The sequence below is a fragment of the Lissotriton helveticus genome, chromosome 5_1, assembly GCF_964261635.1.
Source record: "Lissotriton helveticus chromosome 5_1, aLisHel1.1, whole genome shotgun sequence".
Taxonomy (NCBI): domain Eukaryota; kingdom Metazoa; phylum Chordata; class Amphibia; order Caudata; family Salamandridae; genus Lissotriton; species Lissotriton helveticus.
In genome coordinates this window covers 1,915,550,476-1,915,570,071 of record NC_136065.1, presented here as the reverse complement: position 1 = coordinate 1,915,570,071, position 19,596 = coordinate 1,915,550,476, and the positions used below count along the sequence as shown (strand labels likewise).

Genomic DNA, 19,596 nt, shown 5'->3' with positions numbered 1-19,596 from the left:
ACCTAGACCCTTGGAATGAAAAGCCTGTTTTTTTTTCATATCCCCCCAAAAATCCGATGAATATCTTGCTTGCCTTAGTGCAAGTGCCATAGCATATAATCAGCTTGTAAGAAGATGACTGGATATCTGTCATGTAACCCGTTTGCCAAACTCTAAACCAGGCCCAAAGTGTTGTCTCTTAGGGAATTAGTGAGGTACCTTTTAGTTTAACGGTGTGTGAAAAGCTGGTTAAATACTAAATACTTTTAAAGCAATGTTTTCAAAGGTCATGAGTTGGGAGAGTAGAGGGAGGATTGTCTTGTACTCTAGTTGTTTCTCAGTGCCCCAACAATGTTTTTGGTCCAACTTAAATGATTATCGTTGAGTTGGGTGGTGTGTTAGGGCCTTGGTCATACTCAAAAAAATTAGCAGGTTGTATGCCTTATTGTACCACGAGTTTCCACTTACCACTTTCACTGAATTATTGACCACTTGCCATTTCTTATCAAGTTGCTTGTTAACATTTCCTTGGTTCTGGTATGTTAATGTTTGCTTGGTTGGAACCAGTGCTATCAAAGCTTCGTGGAGCTGAGCTACAAGTGGCAAATACTATATTTAGATAATATTTGACTGCAACAGCAACGTGATGGTTGGATTGCTACAATTAATCTCACCCACTGGCAATCACTCTGGCCGCATCCCAATCCAATGTCTTTCACCCATAATGCCACCTCAGTTTGGACTCAGCCTTATCCAAAACAATCTTGACTCTGCTCCAATGGGAGGAGTATAGATCAAACTGCCCAGGCCAGGTACTCCCTCAACAAGAATGCAAGCAACCTAGGACTGATGTTGCCCTTCTTATGGGTAATTCAGCCAGGTATAGCTTGATTTCAGTGGCACAGTGAGCATGAGACCCTCGTTTGGGCATACCCGTCGCACTTAGGGCATCAACTACAATAACACAATGTGGCACTGTGGGCAAAATATGATGTATTGGGATGTGGCTCGAGCGATTAGCTAAGGTTATTTCAAGCATTTCATCCGTCCCCTTTTTAGGTCTCCTGGCGTTTAACAGCGCGTCAGCGCTGTGTCCGCCAGGAGATCTTTTGTTGCTGACTATGCTCCCCAGGAGACAGCACCGGCCGCGCGCAAAGGCGATCGGCGTAGGCCACGCGCGCGCGAACACGCTTAGCTGCCGTCTCCTGGGAAGCTCCAACACCCTACATGCATGCGCATGCGCATACGCAGAGACACACACACACACACGAGCGCCCATGCACGCATGCACCCCCACATAAAGAGAACTCACCCCTGCTGTCGCATACACGCATACACACACACACACACACACACACACACACGTGCATCAAGCGCCGCCGCCACTTACCGCTACTCCGGTCTTCAGCTGCCACCGTGGGGCTCTCTCTAGGGCATGGGCTTCTCTCCGTGGGCGCGGCTTCTCTCCGTGGGCGGTTCGATCCCCGGCCGCTCCTCCTCACACGTGGGTGTCCTCCCTGACGGTTGCATGCGTCAGTAATACCATGTGACCCCAAGGCAGCCACGTACAGCAACGAGAGGGGGCCCACTGCCGACAGGACCCCCAGGTGCCTGTGCTACGGCTCCCTACAGCATTTTAAAGGCGGCGCGAGGACGCCGCGCGAACCTGCACCGAGATATGGAGATACTGAGACAGGAAACAAACCAAACGTTTCCACCGAAATTTGTACAGACTGGAGCAGTGCGTAGGGTTCAGTGCACGCGCGTGTGTGTAAATAAGTGCGAAGAGGGTTCGAGTCCTGGCAACGCCAAAGCGAGACCAGGCGGGGTGCCGGGGGAGGGTGGGCTTAAGTACGGGGAGCCGGGCTCGGGGGAGGCCTTATTTGGGTTCAGGACAGGCCCACCTGCGAGGAGTCACGGCCTAGACGCTTCCAGTTCCGTTCATCCGGTGCACCCTGCAAGGAGGGGCACGAGGCGCCGCGATGTCCGCCTCTGAGCTCTACAGCAAGGTAAGGCCTGCACCTTTAACATGCACAGGGAGCCCGCTTGGGGTGAGGCTGGGAGGGATGGGGTGTTGTTGAAAGGGGTTAACTGTCTCGAAAGAGCACGTAGACCTTCATAGCTGCCAAGGTTTCAGATTGCTATGTGTGACGTTTTCATAATTTATGTGTAATTATGAGTGGCATTTCAGCGGTTATGAGTGATACTTTTTCGGAAGCAAAATCAAGCAATAAAGTCTGGGAAGTCATACATATCTGCAACCTGAAGCCCTACTGCCCTCCTAAACTGATCGTACTGTTAATAAGAAACGAGGACTCCGATGTGCACCCCTCTCATTGAAAGTCCACACTGCACCACTGCAAACAAAAGAACGTTTCTGCAAATGTCAGCAAAGTCCGTTATTGTAGTAGGGTCAGTTAAAAAACCTGCGCAGTGTGCCTGCCACTTGCTCACCTCGAGTAGAGAAAATATCATAATGACTGCAATACTAGGGGGTACTGAATGTAGCCGAGGTTCAGATTCCATTTGCCATATTTTTGTGTACCGCTTTATTTTCTTCTGCTTTACCTGATGTCTTTCTTGACTGCTCGGCCGCTTCCCGGGTGACCTCTTAGAGGACGAGGCAGGCCGCGGTGGTGCAAGAGGCGGCATGCTGGTCACCTCAGCTACCCGGACCTCATGTAATAACCACCTGCTCCTGCAGTCCCTCTGACATGACTGTAGGGCCCGCATCACCATCCAGTGACCGCTGGATCCAGGAGGCGCCAACGTTACCCCTTAAAGCACAACTCCTGGAAGCCTACTGTACACCTACCTGTTCACGAGCCACCATATTGCAGTGCTGATGTGTTTTAAAATGAAGTTAAAGTGCAATCTGGATTTGTAATGAAAGCATCTGATAACTCGCTGTGGGGGAATTAGTGGGAATTACTACGGTCAATGTTTCTGATTTTACTGCATAGGTTGCATACAGTACATGTATTTTCCCCCATCATTTTGCATGCAGTAACATTTAAATTGCTTAATATTTGAAGGGAAAATGATGGCTTATTCTCACAGCAAACTGGATATTGTTGGATGTTTGTGTCCCTGGTGCCGTTTTAAGAAGTGTAAATGTTCCAGATGCCAGGATCCTACCAACTCTGTTTTGAATCCAATGAGTGCACTTTAGCTGTGGCCCTTCGTTTAAGCCTTTCCCCCATATGTTGCTAGCACAGAGTGGAAAAATCAGGCGGGTGTCTTCATGGGTCTTTTTAGAATAGTTTGCTTGGCAAAGTTCAAAGAAGAGGTTGTGAAAATGAATTTTGCCTTTTTTTCCTTCAAATTTCCCTACTCATGTCATGCCAATCAGGACAGTTTGCCCATTACCAGACTTCCTCATGTCATGCCAACCAAGACAGTTTGCCCATTACCAGACTTATTGTGATATGCAGAGACAGTAGCGTAGGAAGGTGCAGGCTGCCCCCGGGGTCATCACTGTGTGTGAATAATAACCGCTGTGAGGCCGTGCATGAGGTGCATCATCAGAGCTGTGTGAATAATAACAGCTGTGAGCCCCGTGCTGAGGTGCATCATCAGAGCTGTGTGAATAATAGCTGTAAGCCCGTGCCAGAGGTGCATCATCAGAGCTGTGTGAATAATAACAGCTGTGAGCCTGTGCCTAAGGTGCATCATCAGAGCTGTGTGAATAATAACTGCGTCAGCCCCGTGCGTGAGGTGCATCATCAGAGCTGTGTGAATAATAACAGCTATGAGCCCGTGCGTGAGGTGCATCATCAGAGCTGTGTGCATAATAATAGCTGTAAGCCCGTGCCAGAGGTGCATCATCAGAGCTGTGTGAATAATAACAGCTGTGAGCCCGTGCCTGAGGTGCATCATCAGAGCTGTGTGAATAATAACTGTCAGCCCCGTGCGTGAGGTGCATCATCAGAGCTGTGTGAATAATAACATCTGTGAGCCCGTACCTGAGGTGCATCAGAGCTGTGTGAATAATAACTGTGTCAGCCCCGTGTGTGAGGTGCATCATCCACATTGCTCAGGTCACCCAAATTCCTGCACTCTCTACCACACTGCTTTCAAGAACACCATACTCTTGCACACACTCACACTGCTCACCAATTCAAAGTGTGCTAAAAATTTGATGCAACGCATTGTCATACACAATGCCAATAACTCAAACTTTAATGCTGGGAGACCTATTGCATTGTAAATGCTTGTTGTTTTTGTATTTGACTCCCTAAGAGTGCTGGGTTTGCCCAAACATGGGTTCTGGGCTCACTGTGCCACTGGAACCAAGCTATACCCGGCTTTGTTTTAAACGGAGGGGGCACTTATGTCATGAGAAGGCTAAATTGGTTCATTAAATATCACAGTGTTTGGGATTGGGGTTGTTGTCAAGTGTACTTGTAAAGTGTTTCTTTTCTGCTTTGTTCAGTCTTCGAATGGATTGTATCCATGTTGTTTGACAATGTTACATGAAGGCGAGAGTGGACACTGGTGTCACCCATGGAAATGTATTTTTCTTCCTAAATAGAGGTTTCCATATTGTTCATTAGTGGATCCACTTTCAATTAGAAGTTGTTGGGTGCTTGATGGTGCTCAGGGTTTTCAGATTATGTGATTTTGTGTAAAGTGTTAGTTCTGGGACTGATGTGTAGGTTGTATGTGGTCTGAAATGTCTGGTCTTTTTGCAGGCATGGTAACAATAATTCATTATTGTTGAGTATGGGGATTTCCTTTGCCTGGTGTGTACTAAGTGGTAAGAGATTAGTGAATAATGACAGTTTGATAGATCCAGTGCCCCCAGACTTGATATTTAAAAGGGAGTGTCTGAACAGAGCATAAGGTGTCTCTGGGAAATCTTCAGCAGTTCTAGTCTACGCCCTAGTTTAATTGCTCATGGTGCTGAAATGGCTTGGAAAACTGTGCCAGTTTCAGGTTTCCAGGCAATCAAACGCACAAAGGTAATGGGACTAATGCTTCAAAGTAGTCTAACCAGAGGTAATAGTTTGGGGTTGCATTTAAACCATCATTTTCACCCATTGTGCCACTCTAAACAAAGGCCCACCTAATGAAAATCATTACTGACCCTGTTTCTCGTGGTACCAGTCCATCTTGAACTTGGTCATCTCACTCCTCCACCCTGTAGCGCACCACTTTTTTAGTTGGGAAATTTGATATTCATCCCAACTCTCACTGACTAAGCTACACCCATGAAGATGGATGGTGTCATGTTGTCCAGAGTACACTGCTCCTCCCAAACTCATGATATTTGCTCATGGAGCAGAGCGCCAGCCCTCCTCCAACACTAGTTGGAAGGTTGTTGTTGCCAAATGACCATGTCCAAAACCAATTGATGTCTACTACTGCCAATGTTTGTGAATTTCAAAAAGTAGTAAATCTGCACCCATTCAAGGAGTATGTCTATAGGTACAGATTTACTACTTTTTTAGTAAACTGTCCATTTTAAATATATATTTAAGTTCCCAATCCAAAATTATGAATACGTTAAAACTGTTTAGTGAAAGGTGAACAATAAGACAACCCAACATAGTCATAGCAGCCCTGACCCAGGGAGTCCAGACCAGACTACCAAGCCAAGACTGCATTTACTTCGGGGTGTCACCCCCTAACACCCCACCTGAAGCTGCGCCCCTATGCATCTTCCAATTACCACATTAAATTTCGGCAGACCATCCAGGGTAAATGAACTTGAAACATTCCAACCTACCTAACAGACAGGATCAAGATAATTGGTGAAGAATGGAAGTCACAAAGAGCAAGGACACCATCGTACTTCAGACAAACTCAAAAAAGAAGTGCCTAGAAGACTGGTCCTCTCATGCTATACACCAAGGAGCCTGAAGTCCACCTAAACACAGATCCAACAAATGCCTTTCCTCCTACACTTAAAAATAAGATGAAAATCCTTTGTTTCAAAGAACACCCTATCCAGAAGTAAACACCTTGATTGCTTACCGCACATGGAAGTGAAGGACTAGAACCCCTCCTATTTGTATGGAACTCTTATTTGTTGTCATGTTGCAACCCGTTGTAAAGCGCTCTATTGCTTTATAGCTAGGTACTGCTATATAAAATGTCTATTCATACGGAGATAAAGACATATACATCCTTACGCATTTGTTTATGTGGGCTTGACCCACAGCTAGGAGGCAGAGAGCGCTACAGAGTACAATCATAGGTAACCACAAGATGGGGGAAACCTTTAAATCTACAATGACAGATAAAAGGTCAGGCAAGTATTATATAAATTCAGTGGGGCTTATTTACAAGTCCCTTGCGCCGCTGGTACGTCACTTTTAACATGGGAAAAAAGTGACGTACCGGCTGCGCAAGGGGCTTGTAAATAAGCCCCATTATATTTAGAGTACTCTGGAGGTCTGATAACTGGGATTTCGAGAACTAATTATAGTCATAGTTGAATAAAGAGAAAGGTCTTCCTGTTGGTTAAACAGGACTAGGGATGCAGTTTCATCCAGGAGCCATGTTAGGAGAGAGGTCAACGGGTCTCACCTATTCTCCCTGTTATGGGCGATCCCACACACATAGCATTGCAGCGATATGCCTTAGAACAATGATAGTCAATGTATGGCTCGGGCCGGTTGAGCCCCTCCTGACATTTACATTCGGCTCTCTAGTGAACTGTAGAACTGGGCTGCTGTTAACTATCCTGAGCACAAGCATTCAGGTGTTAAATAAACGGGCAAATACGTTTTTACAGGTTAACTGAAGTAAAATAAAATAAGCAAAGATTGTGTCCTGCATCATTTAACTTTATGACCACCTTCATTTTTAAAGACGTCTTGCAACATATGTGTAAAAATATGTGTCTTCAAAGTTCAAAAAGGGGTTTTCATTAACATGTGGAAGTGTTTCACCTTATTAAATCAGATTATATCAGTGAACTGAGAAGTATTTTTTCAAAGTACCAGTATTCAAACATGAACTTAGAAACATTCATACCTCCTCCCAATCTGACAACAATGCCAATATTGAACTAACAGGCATGTCAATTGTCATGTGCACCATCTGGGTGGCCTCCGTTGTAATTATATATGGACAACCTCATAGTTTATTCAACCAAATTCAAGAGAAGGTTGTGTACCATTTATATCCTGAACTCCTGTATTTCAAGGTTCTGTTGTATGTGAAATGAAGAAAAATGAGGTAAAGTGAAGTAAATCAAGTGCATAGGATTACACAATTGAGTCAAGTGGGGAAGCCAGGATTGAACCCAAGTTTTCTGGTGCATGAGGTTATAGCGTGTGTGGCATACAGAAGCTAAATGAAGAGTAGGCTTGTTTTTGGGCTCGCGGGTCCCATATAATCTGCCTGAGCCACAGCCAAGCACTTGACTAGAGCTTGGCTCAAACCTACAGTGGATAACCCAACTCTATCACGTAATGTCATATAGGAGACAAAGGCATAGAAAGGGCATGATTTGATTATCACCAAACAATTTGGTGAAGCAGAATTTTCAACATCACAGTTCAGTGCTCCATCTTTCAAGATATATAACTTTCTCACTACACCATATTTGTGTGAGTGGACTATGAGACTTGGTGGTCTCTCTCCATAGGTGAAATAAAATGATTATTGGGGTAGTATCTTATATTTACTGCCAGTGATTTCTTTGATTTAAGTTTGTCCTGTCTCCTTTTAAAAAAAATAAAGGAGTTAAGCAATAGTTGAGAAAGTGATTATCCAAGAACACACAATTTGTGACAAGGGGCTGCCGAAATTAATAAAAAGATATGCCCTCTGGTTCCATAGTTTCTATCTTGCTCATTAGATTACTATGGGGTTGTGAGTGGTTCCCATATTGAGACTCGGGGGCATCTCTCATCAAAAAAATGTCAGTGGGCCGTGGAACCTGCCCAGACTTTAAATACAGAGTTCACAACCAACACATTTTGCTACTTCCTTTGTACACTTGATTTCCCTATGGTAGCTATGACTCTTCGAGAAATTAGGGGCTTCATTTAGAGGGTTGCATGGAATGAACTCCTCAGAATAACTCTATGACTCACTGCCAACACCATGCACAAGCTTCACTTTTCCTATGACTCCCACCCTCCTGGCATCAATGTGGCCTTCAGTTACACCACGGATCATGCCTCTTGGCCCATTGGAAAATGTTTACGAGCACCTATGCGTTAGAATTATTTCCTCCCTCTGCTCTTACAAGGAAACAGAAGGTGGCTCATTGGGCTCTCTTTCAAGAAGGCAGAATGGTCAAAATGAGTTGGTAGAGAGTTCCAAACCTTGGAAGAAAGAGCATGTTAGGGTGGACTTTCTCTTAAACTTGGGATTTCTAGGCAAATGAGGTTAAGATTTCTAAGATGATCTGGACAACAGTGTGTAGGGTAGCCTTGAAGGGTGCAATGCAGCTCATAAGAGACCTAGAAAAAGTGCATTTCTCTATTCAGCTCTTGATCAGATGTGTAAAGCAGGCCTCTGCAACCCCAACCCTTCAGAGTGCCTCTAGTGCTTCAGGGTGGTCACCCATTCAGCCTATTGTCAATGAATGTCAGTGAGATATAGGAGACTCAGGGGCCCTTCATCACACTTTGAACTGGGGCCCATCATTTCGTGTTACACCACTGCTCTTAAGGTGGCTATAACATGTACCAGAGTGGTTAAATGAGAGGACGGGAATAAAAGTTCAGACACTAAATCATAATTTTACAGACAAAGGTAGCCAGATTCATATGTTACATCCGAAATTATTGTATGGAATGATGTTATTGGTAGAGTTTTTGAACAATTAGGCAGTACATTTTCTCTCACTGGCATTTCAAATATACTCGGTGTGCAGCAATAAGTCACAATGGGATTAAAGCTTCTTAGATGTTGATCTCTAGTTCAGATTCACATTAGGATGCTCCACTATTGGTGGCAATGCCACAGAAATGAGTTAGTATTTAAACAACGCCTTGTGGGAGCGGGGCCAACACCTTGTGGGAGCGGGGCCGGCCGAGTGCCCAGGCTTACATGTCTCCCTGGTGCTCTGCTATGGCTCTGAGACATGTATGTGCTGATATAGGAGAGAGAATGAAGATGTGATAACTCCCAGTGGGAAGTGTTGCTGTCCCTCTTTGCATCTAAAGAAGCCTTGAGAATCACGGCAGCCTCAGACTTTGTAGCGGCATTCACTATTGGGAGCATCTACGTTGTCCAAGTTAACATTAGTGCTCTCCCTGCGCTTGATGGAGTTACTGATCAGGTTCATTGGAGCATCTGGGGGAGAGTGGCCCATCTGGAGCCCAGGGAGTGTTTGTGTCCCTGTACCATCATTCAAAGCTGGAAGCAAAATGGTCCTTGTGGGTGACCATAAGGTGGATGTTAGATGGGATCCATCCATGTATGAGGTCTAGATTTTAGCCACTGTTTGAAAGCTGCAGCATATGATGGCCACTATCAAGGACAAGCGTTTTCAATGCAATAGGTTTGAGCTATAGGCCTTGCATTATTATTTGCAATGCCAATAGCTCAGACTTTTAGTAATGCCTTGTATTGCAAATTGAGACTTTCTGAAACTGCATTGTGATGGACTCTATTTTCTTATTGTTGTTCCCAGTGGGCAGAGGATAAAAGAAAGGGGTGGCTAATTTAACAACAAAACAGAGGTCAACATGTTTCAAAAATTTAAACAACATATTAAAGATCTTCAAGAGGAGAGTTTGAAAGTCCCTGTTAGATATGATGAAAACTCCAACAACAAAGTTGACAACGCTAGTAACATGGGACATATTACAGAGCCAAAATGTGGGAAAAACTATATCACATAGGACTGGTGTTGGGAAAAGAGATACTATGAGACCGTGGGGAGCACATCATTTTATAAAAAATTTGGGGCAATGGAAACAAAATTTGGAATAAGCAAAACACAATGGGAGTTAACACTTGGAAACTTAGAAGCAAGGTCAAGAAGACAGACGTTGCTGACAAATTACAATTGAATTGCAATTATCATATTAACATGACTAGAGAATCTGGATTTCATTAAAAACACGGAGGCTGACATTATGCATTATTCCTTTAATGCAGTCCAAGCAGCCGTCTACATCACAATATTAAAAGGTTCCAGAATAGAACAATAGCAACACATAAAAGGCATAAGCCATCAACAATCTGCCTCTTTCAAATGTGGAGGAAAATAAGTTAATGAAACTTGAAACATCAAAATGATCTTCTGATGAGCAGATTGAAGGAGAAGGAAGAACAAAGGTAAAACCAAAGGACAGACGACACACTGTTAAGGAGCGTTACCTGAAAAGAGAAAGAAGTAAATATCGGGGGGGAGGAGCTTCGCGGGCATCCAAGATGGTTGTGTGAGCAGAGGGCTCCCGAGACCCGCGCCGCCCTTCGCACATATCCTTATAACATCCTGATTTTGAAGATGGGCATTTGAAGACGAACTCTAGCTGATCCCGACATTCTTTGACGAATTGAAATCGGACGTTGGGATCCACTTTTACGCCGTCTCCAGCTTTGCGGCCCGCCCCGTGGCCTGACCGGGGGCTCGGCCACTTTGCCAGCCGGGGAGTAGTTGAATAACATCGGCCAGAGGGGTTCCCCTCCAGCGGTCTCCTGTCTGACTTTCAGTTTCGTTCTCCTACTCCCGGCAATGATCGGCTGAAACGCTACTTGGATCTATCCTTGGCCCTGCCTGATGCCCTCGCACCGTGGTGTGTCCTCCTGGCGTTTTGCCATTTAGCCAGCTCTGTTGGCATTTACTTTGATTTTGGCTAATTTCACTGTTTTTGACCACATCCCGGCCGGCCATTTTCACCAGCTCGCACGGACCCCTGAGGGGTCCTATCTCCAATATGGCCGCCAGACCTGAGACGGAGAGACGCTAGATCAAGACGCCTCACCGAGGGGGACAGACCCAGATGAATATCATGGATCATTACTCCCAATTGATGGGTTCCCCAGTAGTGTTGGCCGTACGCCTGGTGACCCTAAGGCTGCCTCCGGTGCGACACCAGGTGTGTCGCTACAAGACGTGATGAGTGCTATCACCAACATGGAGGCCTCCATGGGGCAATAGTATGAGGCTCTTGCCTCCAAGATCGACACGGTGGCCGTGGATGTTACGCTGATTAGAGCGGACCTGGCAAAGACTAATGAGAGGGTCAAGGCATTAGATCTGAAGACCTCCAGCCTGACCACTGATGTCACGGACATTCAGACCGAGATTGGGAATCTGCGTTCTTCCCGGGATGTGCTGGCCCGTCGTCTGGAGGACTATGAAAACAGGGCCCGTCGCAACAACGTGCGCATTATTGGGGTCCCTGAAAATCCCGAGGCTTCTGCAACCGACCTCTTGGTGGAGGATCTGATCACCAATTATCTTGCTCCCGCCGGACTCACTAAGTTCTTTGCGGTCGAGCGCGCACATCGAATTCCTGGCGGAAAGGCCCAGCCGGGTGCCCCCCCCGAGACCTATCGTTGCTAAACTATTCCACTTCAGGGATAGAGATGCCATCCTGCAAGCCTCTCGGGACAAGGGCCCTGTGAAGTTCGAGTAAGCCACCGTGAACTTTTATCCGGACTTTACCCCATTCGTTCAGAGGCAGAGAATGGGATTCCAGGGAGTCATGAGACGACTACGGGACCTGGGCCTCAAGTACGCCATGCTGTTCCCGACCAGACTTCGTATTGAGTATGGGGAACGAACGTTTTTCTTCGATCACCCGGACAGTGTCAGTGACTGGCTTGATTCTTTGCCAAAAAAGGATGATCGAACTGAGCACCCCGGCGGAGCCGACGGTGGCTTGCCGGAGCGGGAGTGACTGGTGGATCCCGACGTCTGAACTTTTCAACTTCTCCAGCTGATTTTGGACAATGATTCTTTAGTTCTTCCTTCACATTGGCCTGAGGGTGGCGGGGGTCAAGGGGTCTCTTCCTCCTCTGGGGTTCTTTGTGTAGATTAGTTTCTTCATGGGGCGACAGGCACACTGCAAGTTGGGGTGGATTTTTAGTCTAACGCAGGGGTGCAGGGTGGGGGGTGTTGTAACGGGTTTCAGTTGGGGGGGTGGGGGTGTGTGTGTGTGGTTGTTTTGGTTCACAAGGCATTCAACTGTTTTCTTTAATTGTCTCGGTCTTCGGGTTCTGTGTCGGGGGCACTCTGCTTCTTCTTGGGGATGGGGGGTGGTGAGTTGAAACTATTGTCATGTTAATGAGTTGGGAGACAGGATAAAGCGAGGGGTGGTGTTGCAGTTCCTTAGGTGCCATTCTCCCGATGTCGTTCTCCTACAGGAGACACATCTTATAGGGCATACGTGTCGAGCCATGAACAGACGTGGATACCGCCTAGTGGCTCACTCTGGTTTCACCTCTGGTTCCAGGGGGGTTGGCATTCTTATCTGGTCTTCTCTCCCCCTCGAAATTGATGAAGTTATACTTGATGATAGAGGACGCTATGCTGCGCTCATGGGTAAGTGGGAAGGGAAGACACTCTCCATACTTTCGGTATATATCCCCCGGGCCTTCAGGCCTCCACGTATGCCGACTTGAGTGGGGTCCTACTGGGGTTGCCTGAGGGCCTTCTTATCCTCGGAGGGGATTTTAACTCCGTTGTCTCTGGTACATCTGACCGTTTTCCCCCAGGGATTTGGACAGCTCCCAGATGTGGCTGAGTGACTTCCTTGATACCTTTGGGCTCGTCGATAGCTGGCGGTTGTTGCACCCTACACAGCTTCAGTACACCTTCCATTCTGGGGCACATGGTAGTCTTTCTAGGTTGGACTATTTTCTAATGCCATCGGCTCAATCTTCCTCCATCAATGCGGTTCGCCATTTTCCATGGGGTATTTCTGATCACTCCCCCTTGTGGCTCCGGCTTGCGATGGGTGTGGGCAGCGCGGGCAGAGTGGCTCCTATTAACCCCTGGTATTTTCGTGACCCGAAAACCCGTTCTGAACTCGTTAAAGCCGTGGATTACTACTTTAATGACAATGTGGGATCTGTTTCTTCTTCTGTATCTTTGTGGGAAGCTTTTAAGGCTGTCATTCGTGGGCATTCTCTTTCACTGATTGCCGCTGCCAAAAAGACTAAAAATGAGGAGCTTGTGCGCCTGGAAACTGACATAACTGCACTAGAGAGTGACCTTGCTACAGGAGTAACACGTTTAAAAATGCATTCCCTCAGTCTGAAACAGGCCGATTATAGGTCCGTCGTCACAGACGCGGCCAAGGTGATGTACAGGGAGCAACAGGGCAGGATGTATGATGTGGGTGACAAGGCTGGTAAATTGATTGCTTGGCTTGACAAGAAGGAAAGAGCGAATCGTGTTGTCCCCGAGATTGAGAGGCTGAATGGTGATTGTGTTGCTGACCCTGTTGGGATTGTTGAGCGTTTTGTTGATCACTTTCAAACGGTGTATGCCTCTGTCTGCGACAGGGACAAGGAAGACTCCAGGCTGTTGCTTCGTGATATTTCGTTGCCCTGCCTCTCCGACGATGACAGAGACCTCATGGATGCACCCCTCACGGTGGATGAAGTAGCGGATGCTATACGTTCCCTCCGCTCAGGCAAAGCTATGGGCCCCAATGGACTACCCATTGAACTTTACAAACTGCGACCCGACAAAATGGCGCCCCACTTGAAGGCTATGTTCCTTGAGGCTCTGGACTCGGGTTCCCTTCCCGCTGATCAGAGACTGGCCACGATTGTGGTAATTCACAAGGAGGGAAAGCCTCGGGATCGTTGTGCCACATACAGGCCTATATCTTTGCTTAACGTCGAACCCAAAATTTTTGCTAATCGTTTGATTAAGGTGATCGGGGACCTGATCCATCCGGATCAGTCCGGTTTCATTCCTCATCGGAACACCGCCCTTAATCTTCGTAGACTCCATGGAGTTCTCGCGAGGGCTGGGACTCTCACTGAGTTGGCCATTTTGGCTTCCCTTGATGCTACCATGGCTTTCGACACTATCGAATGGCCTTATCTTTGGGCGGCCCTCTCAAAATTTGGATTCGGCCCCGTGTTCATCGCCTGGGTGAAGCTTCTCTATGAGAGGCCCCTTGCCCAGGTGGTGGTTAACGGGAAAGCGTCCGGTGTTTTCCCACTCGGACGTGGTACTCGGCAGGGCTGCCCGCTGTCTCCATTGCTCTTTGCCCTTGCATTGGAACCATTGGCAGAGTGGCTCCGTTGGGAGCCTTCCATAAAAGGCATTCGGTGGTCTCCCGATTTCGAGGATCGTGTCTCGCTATACGCGGATGACATTCTCCTGTATCTAACTTCCCCTCAGAAATCCTTAAACGTGCTCTTCGATGTTCTTACCTCCTTCGGGAAGAACTCGGGACTCGTTATTAATTGGACTAAGTCCTGTGTCTATGTTTTGGCCGGTGGTCTCCCCCCCATTGCCTCGTAGATTTCCGATTCAAGTCACTGAGTCCGGTTTTAAGTACCTGGGGATATATGTTTCCTTGGAACCCACCGTTCGGTATGAGAGCAACTTGCTGCCCCCTCTTCAACGGCTGAAGTTGGATGTTACACGTTGGCGTCACTTGCCACTGTCACCGCTGATGTCGCTGCCTAGATTTTTGTATGTGCTCCAGAACTCGTTTGACCCCGTTCCCTCTCGTTACTTTCAGGAGGTGGAGAGTCTACAACGGCAACTAATCTGGGATGGCCGTGCACGCGTTGCTCTGTCTAAGCTCACGCTACCGTGGTATGACGGTGGCATCGCCCTACCTGACATCAGGCGCTATTATTAGGCCTCCCAATTGAGTGCGGTCAACCACCCAACGTATGTTCCCAATCCCGCCCCTGCCTTCGCAATGGATAAACACCTTCTGCCAGGGGGGAACTTCAATAGGGCGCTGTATTCCAGGAGGCTCTGTACATCACTGACTGGCCCGACTAGAGTCGCGGTACGTGTGTGGCATGATGCGACTGCGGCCTTGGGATGGAAGGATCGGTTCACTCGAGCGACCCCCTTGTATGACTCTGAATGTCCGGGTAATTTATGGCGAACGAAAGGATTTGACAAATGGGATATGATCGGAATCCCTAAGGTGGGGGATCTTTGGTCCAAAGGCGATGTTAAGACTTTTGCTTCGCTTAAGGCGGAGTATGAACTCGGGGACAGGGAATTCTTCAGGTACGCTCAGGTCCGACATGCCCTACTGTCGATCTTTGCTGTGGGTACGGCTATCCCTGAATCCTCACCCCTTGAGGATCGTATTCTTGATGGACATGTGCCCAACAGCACTATTTCCTTAATCTACAAGAAGCTGATCTATAACAGGGCTGACCTGCTCGTGCGCCTGAGGGCCTCGAGGGTTGCCGACGGTCTGGAATTAGATGATGAGGGCTGGCAGTCCGCCCTGTCCTCGCCATAAGAAGTTGCCATACCTGCGCGCCTTAGATTTGTCCAATTCAAGATCCTCCACCGTGTGTATGTCACTGGCCCGAGTCTGGTACGCATGGGATATTCTTCGGATGATTTGTGTAAGCGTGGCTGTGGTATGACCGATACGTTTCTTCATATTCTGTGGAAATGCCCGGAGATGGTTGAGTTTTGGTCCCGTGTGCATGTTGTAATGGAGAGAGTCACTGGGGTGGCGCTGCTGCCAGAGGCTAGGCACTGCCTCCTGAATGTCTGGGAGCCCAACGACTACAATGCGGCACAGATCACCTGGGCGACCCTTGGTAACATTATCGCCAAAAGAGATATTGCACAGCTCTGGGGTTCCCATAGGTCTCCGACTGTAGCGTTGTGGGCGGAGAATATGGACTGGTGCATGTTTCGTGAGAAGACTGTTTATCTGTCGCGTGGACGGCCCAAGAAGTGGGGTAGAATCTGGTCGCAATGGAACGCATATCGTGGCAATATATGTACCCCTCCTCAAGATTTGTTTCCTGATGCCATCTTGTCCCCCTGATTGACATTCCTAATATTAATTACATTGTATTGCTGCTGGTTTCCTCGCTGCCCCCTCCCCTTGAAACACTGTGCTGTATTATGTGTGCTACATTGCTGAAGCGCCGAGTACGTGGACCCATGACTGTATTTCCAATCCATTTTGCCTTGTGTATCGTGTTATTGTTGTTGTTAATTTCTAATAAAATAAATTCAAAAAAGAAGTAAATATCGCTTCAATTTAAAAAATAGTGTCAAGCTTATCTAGCTAAAAGGAACAAGAGATGAAACAAGTATTGTTAATAAAAAACACAGTAATAAACTGTAACAAAACAGCATTAAATCATTGTAAGACCACCAAGTGGTGGGATGGGAGGGATAATGTCAGCCTCCGTGTCTTTAATGAAATCCAGATTCTCTAGTCATGTTAATACGAGAATCGCAATTTCATTACAAGAACGGAGGCTAAATTATGCATGTTTGTAGCTTTGTAAAACAACATCTGACATATGTTCAATAAGCTTGCAATAATGACGTGCAAAGGTGCTAGCATTTGACACCAGCTATCACGCTTTCCAGACGGGACCCAATTGCCGCTCCATAGCGTTCACATTGCGGAACGCACGGAACAGGTTTGCTCTAGCGGGCGCGACCTATCATCACGAAGACATTGCATCCCGGCTCAGAGGTCAAATCGCGATCTCCGGATTGGAGTCACCCGTTAATCTTCGGGCATACTGGGAGGCTGCCCCTCGCATTTTGCTTGGCGCCTCAGATTTCCTAAAGCCTCCCCCCGCTTGAACCCTCCATGCTGTGACCGCACCTCAACTGATTGCCCCGGCTGGTATAATCACAAACAGGCAGAATTACATATTCTATTCCTGAAGATGATCCCAATTTGATTTTGGAGATAGGGATCGAAACGTTACGTCGACTGTTTATACAGAACTGCTTCTCTTTATTGATGTAACATGTGTGGCAGCTACTGTTGGTTAGAGCTTACATAATATTTGAATGCTTTGTAAGCCACCTTTTTTCTCCAAACTGTTTGCCTGTTATTTTTCCTTTGTATTGTCTTTTCCCCTTGGTATGGGTACAGGCTTGTGCCCATTTACCTGTGGCTTGCTCCGCTTCTTAATTCTGTATGTAATTATAAATCCTTTGAAATAAACAGCTCCTTGTCCGGCTGGACACTGGAGGTTAAGACACAGTTCTTATTCGAAGCCTGTGTGCATTACTCTGGATGACATTTAAAATAAGCATTGGACCTTTGTTAGCTTTATAATTCTAATTACCCGAGGTCCTTCGCTACCTACACGGGTTCCCTTGTTCTACATACCAGCATTTGACCAGTCAGCAGTTTTGAGAATGTTGTCCAACTTACCTCCAGACCAGAGAGATTTACTGGGTATAGCACCCCTCTAAGGGAGTGAGCTTGAAATTTCTTTAATCTTTAATCCAATACCTGCAAAACTCATAAGAGTCTTAACCCATTTAGCAATATAGGTCGAGGTTATGCCTTTGTGGGGTTTAACAAAGGATATAAGTAATTGATTAACATCCTGAGGTTGAAGATCAAACATTCTGTGATCATACTCTCTCATGCAGTCCACGACATAAATCAAAATGTGGGTAAAAGATTGAATCGGACATAGTCTTTGTTCTTCTATAAATCTCAAATTTGACTCCGAACATGTTAAAAGATCTATTTGTAATTTCCAGGGCTTTGGCATCAGAGACCCTTAGATTAGGCATAGTAGAGAAGCCAGCTTAATGGAAAGGTTTTTTTTATTGACGAAAGTATTAGGTGCTTTCAAGGAATCCAGGTTCCTTTCCAGGCACCAACGTACCTAGATTCTCTATATGTTTTATATCTATAGTGAGTGCCTGGGGCCCAAGACTCTCTGAGGAGAGTTGCAGCCGTCGCCGAAAGTCCTGAGATTTCATTGGATCTCCTAACACTCTCCAGACAAGAAGGGTTAAACTCCTGTTCTGAATTAGGAGATGAACTCCTCTGTCTATGTCTGCAAGAAGATTCTCTAGGGTAGGAATTAACCCCTCCTATGCTCATGACGAGCTCAGCTCGTCATGAGCCACGGTTCTCGTGTGCTCATGACGAGCTGAGCTCTTCATGACCGTTAGAATGCTCAGGTGCGGGGCTAATTCCCCTCCTGTGCTGGGCGTTCTAAAGAACGGGTGTGGTCATGACGAGCCCAGCTCGTCATGAGCACATGAGAAATGTGGCTCATGACGAGCTCAGCTCTTCATGAGCACCGGGGTGCTGTGCGCACCCCTTCTCCCCCCAGCACAGCGTGGGGAATCAGCCCCGCAGCCAAGTGGTTAAGAAGGGGGGCTGCAAGCTAGTTCTAGAGTGGTGGGGAACCATGCTGCGGATGGCCAAATGGGAGTTATTAGGACAAGAAAGCACTGATCCTGTCTCACTATCTGAAGAACTCTCTGAATCATGGCAAAGGGAGGGAATGTGTACACCTTGGCTCCTTTCCAAGATTGTACTAAGGCGTTGACTGCTAGAGCAACCGGGTGGGGCATCCATCTGAAGTTGTTCTCCAGTTGAAAGGTTAGTCTGCTCGCAAATAAGTCTATCTCTAGAGGGCCCCAGATCTTGTTTAGGGTACTGAACACGGAAACATTCAGTTTCCAATTGCAGTGATCTAACAGGAATCTTGAGTTCCAGTCTGCATTGTATTCCGCTTTGAGAGGGATCTTATGTTCCAGACAGAACATCCAAAGTTTATTTTGTTAGATTTGAGAGTTCCACAGATTTGGTGCGCTCTTGAGGGCGTAAAGCCCAGTTGTTAGTTCTAAATAATTTATGTGGTGAGATGATTCCTATTGTGACAAGATACCACCAGTGTTCTGATTGAGAAGGCAAGCTTCCCAGCCATGAAGGCTCGCATCTGATTCTAAAATAAACTCTGGTTTTGAACCAAAGAATGCTTTTCCGTTCCAAGCGTCTAGGTTCTCGAGCCACCAGGCTAGTTCCGATTTGGCTTCTTGATCCAGACAGACTCAATCTCCATACCAGAGGCCAGTTCTTAGGGCTCTCCCATTTAGCCTTTGGAGGACCCGATAGTTGCGGGGACCGGGAAAGATGGCTTAGATGGAGGAGGAGAGGAGACCCAGAAGCCTGGCGAGCACTCTCAGAGATAAATCTTGCTGTTTCAGGACGTGTCTTATTTCCATCCTGATTTTGGTAATCTTTTTTGAAGGTAGTAAAAGGAGACATTTCAATGTGTCTACTGTGAAACCTAAGAACTCCAGAGATCTTGAAGGGGACAGAATTGATTTATCTTTGTTTATGATGAATCCTAAACTTTCTAGGAGATCCATCACAGTCTTCAGGTCTTTGGCTAGTTGTGAAGGCTCTTGAGACATTATAAGAATGTCATCTAAGTAAATGATTAAACGAATGCCCCTTATTCGTAGAGATGAGGCAATAGCTCTCATGACCTTGGTGAAGCACCAAGGGGAAGAAGAAAGTCTGAAGGGGAGAGCCTGAAATTGGTACAGGTGATTTTTCCTAGACAAATTGAAGAAAGGGTTGGTGGGATTCGGCCATAGGAATGGTGAAGTAAGCATCCTTAAGGTCTAGTTTGACTAGCCAGTCTCCCTCTAGAGGTAAATCCCTCAAGAGATGGATGCCCTCCATCTTGAAGTGTCTGTAAACCAAATATTTGTTTAGTTCTCTTAAGTTT

General features: G+C 46.7%; 1 pseudogene; it reads left to right on the top strand.

Annotated features, from left to right (window-relative positions):
- Positions 1–1,483: 1,483 nt before the first annotated feature.
- On the top strand, positions 1,484–1,612 carry LOC144756985 (small Cajal body-specific RNA 14; annotated as a pseudogene).
- Positions 1,613–19,596: the final 17,984 nt, after the last annotated feature.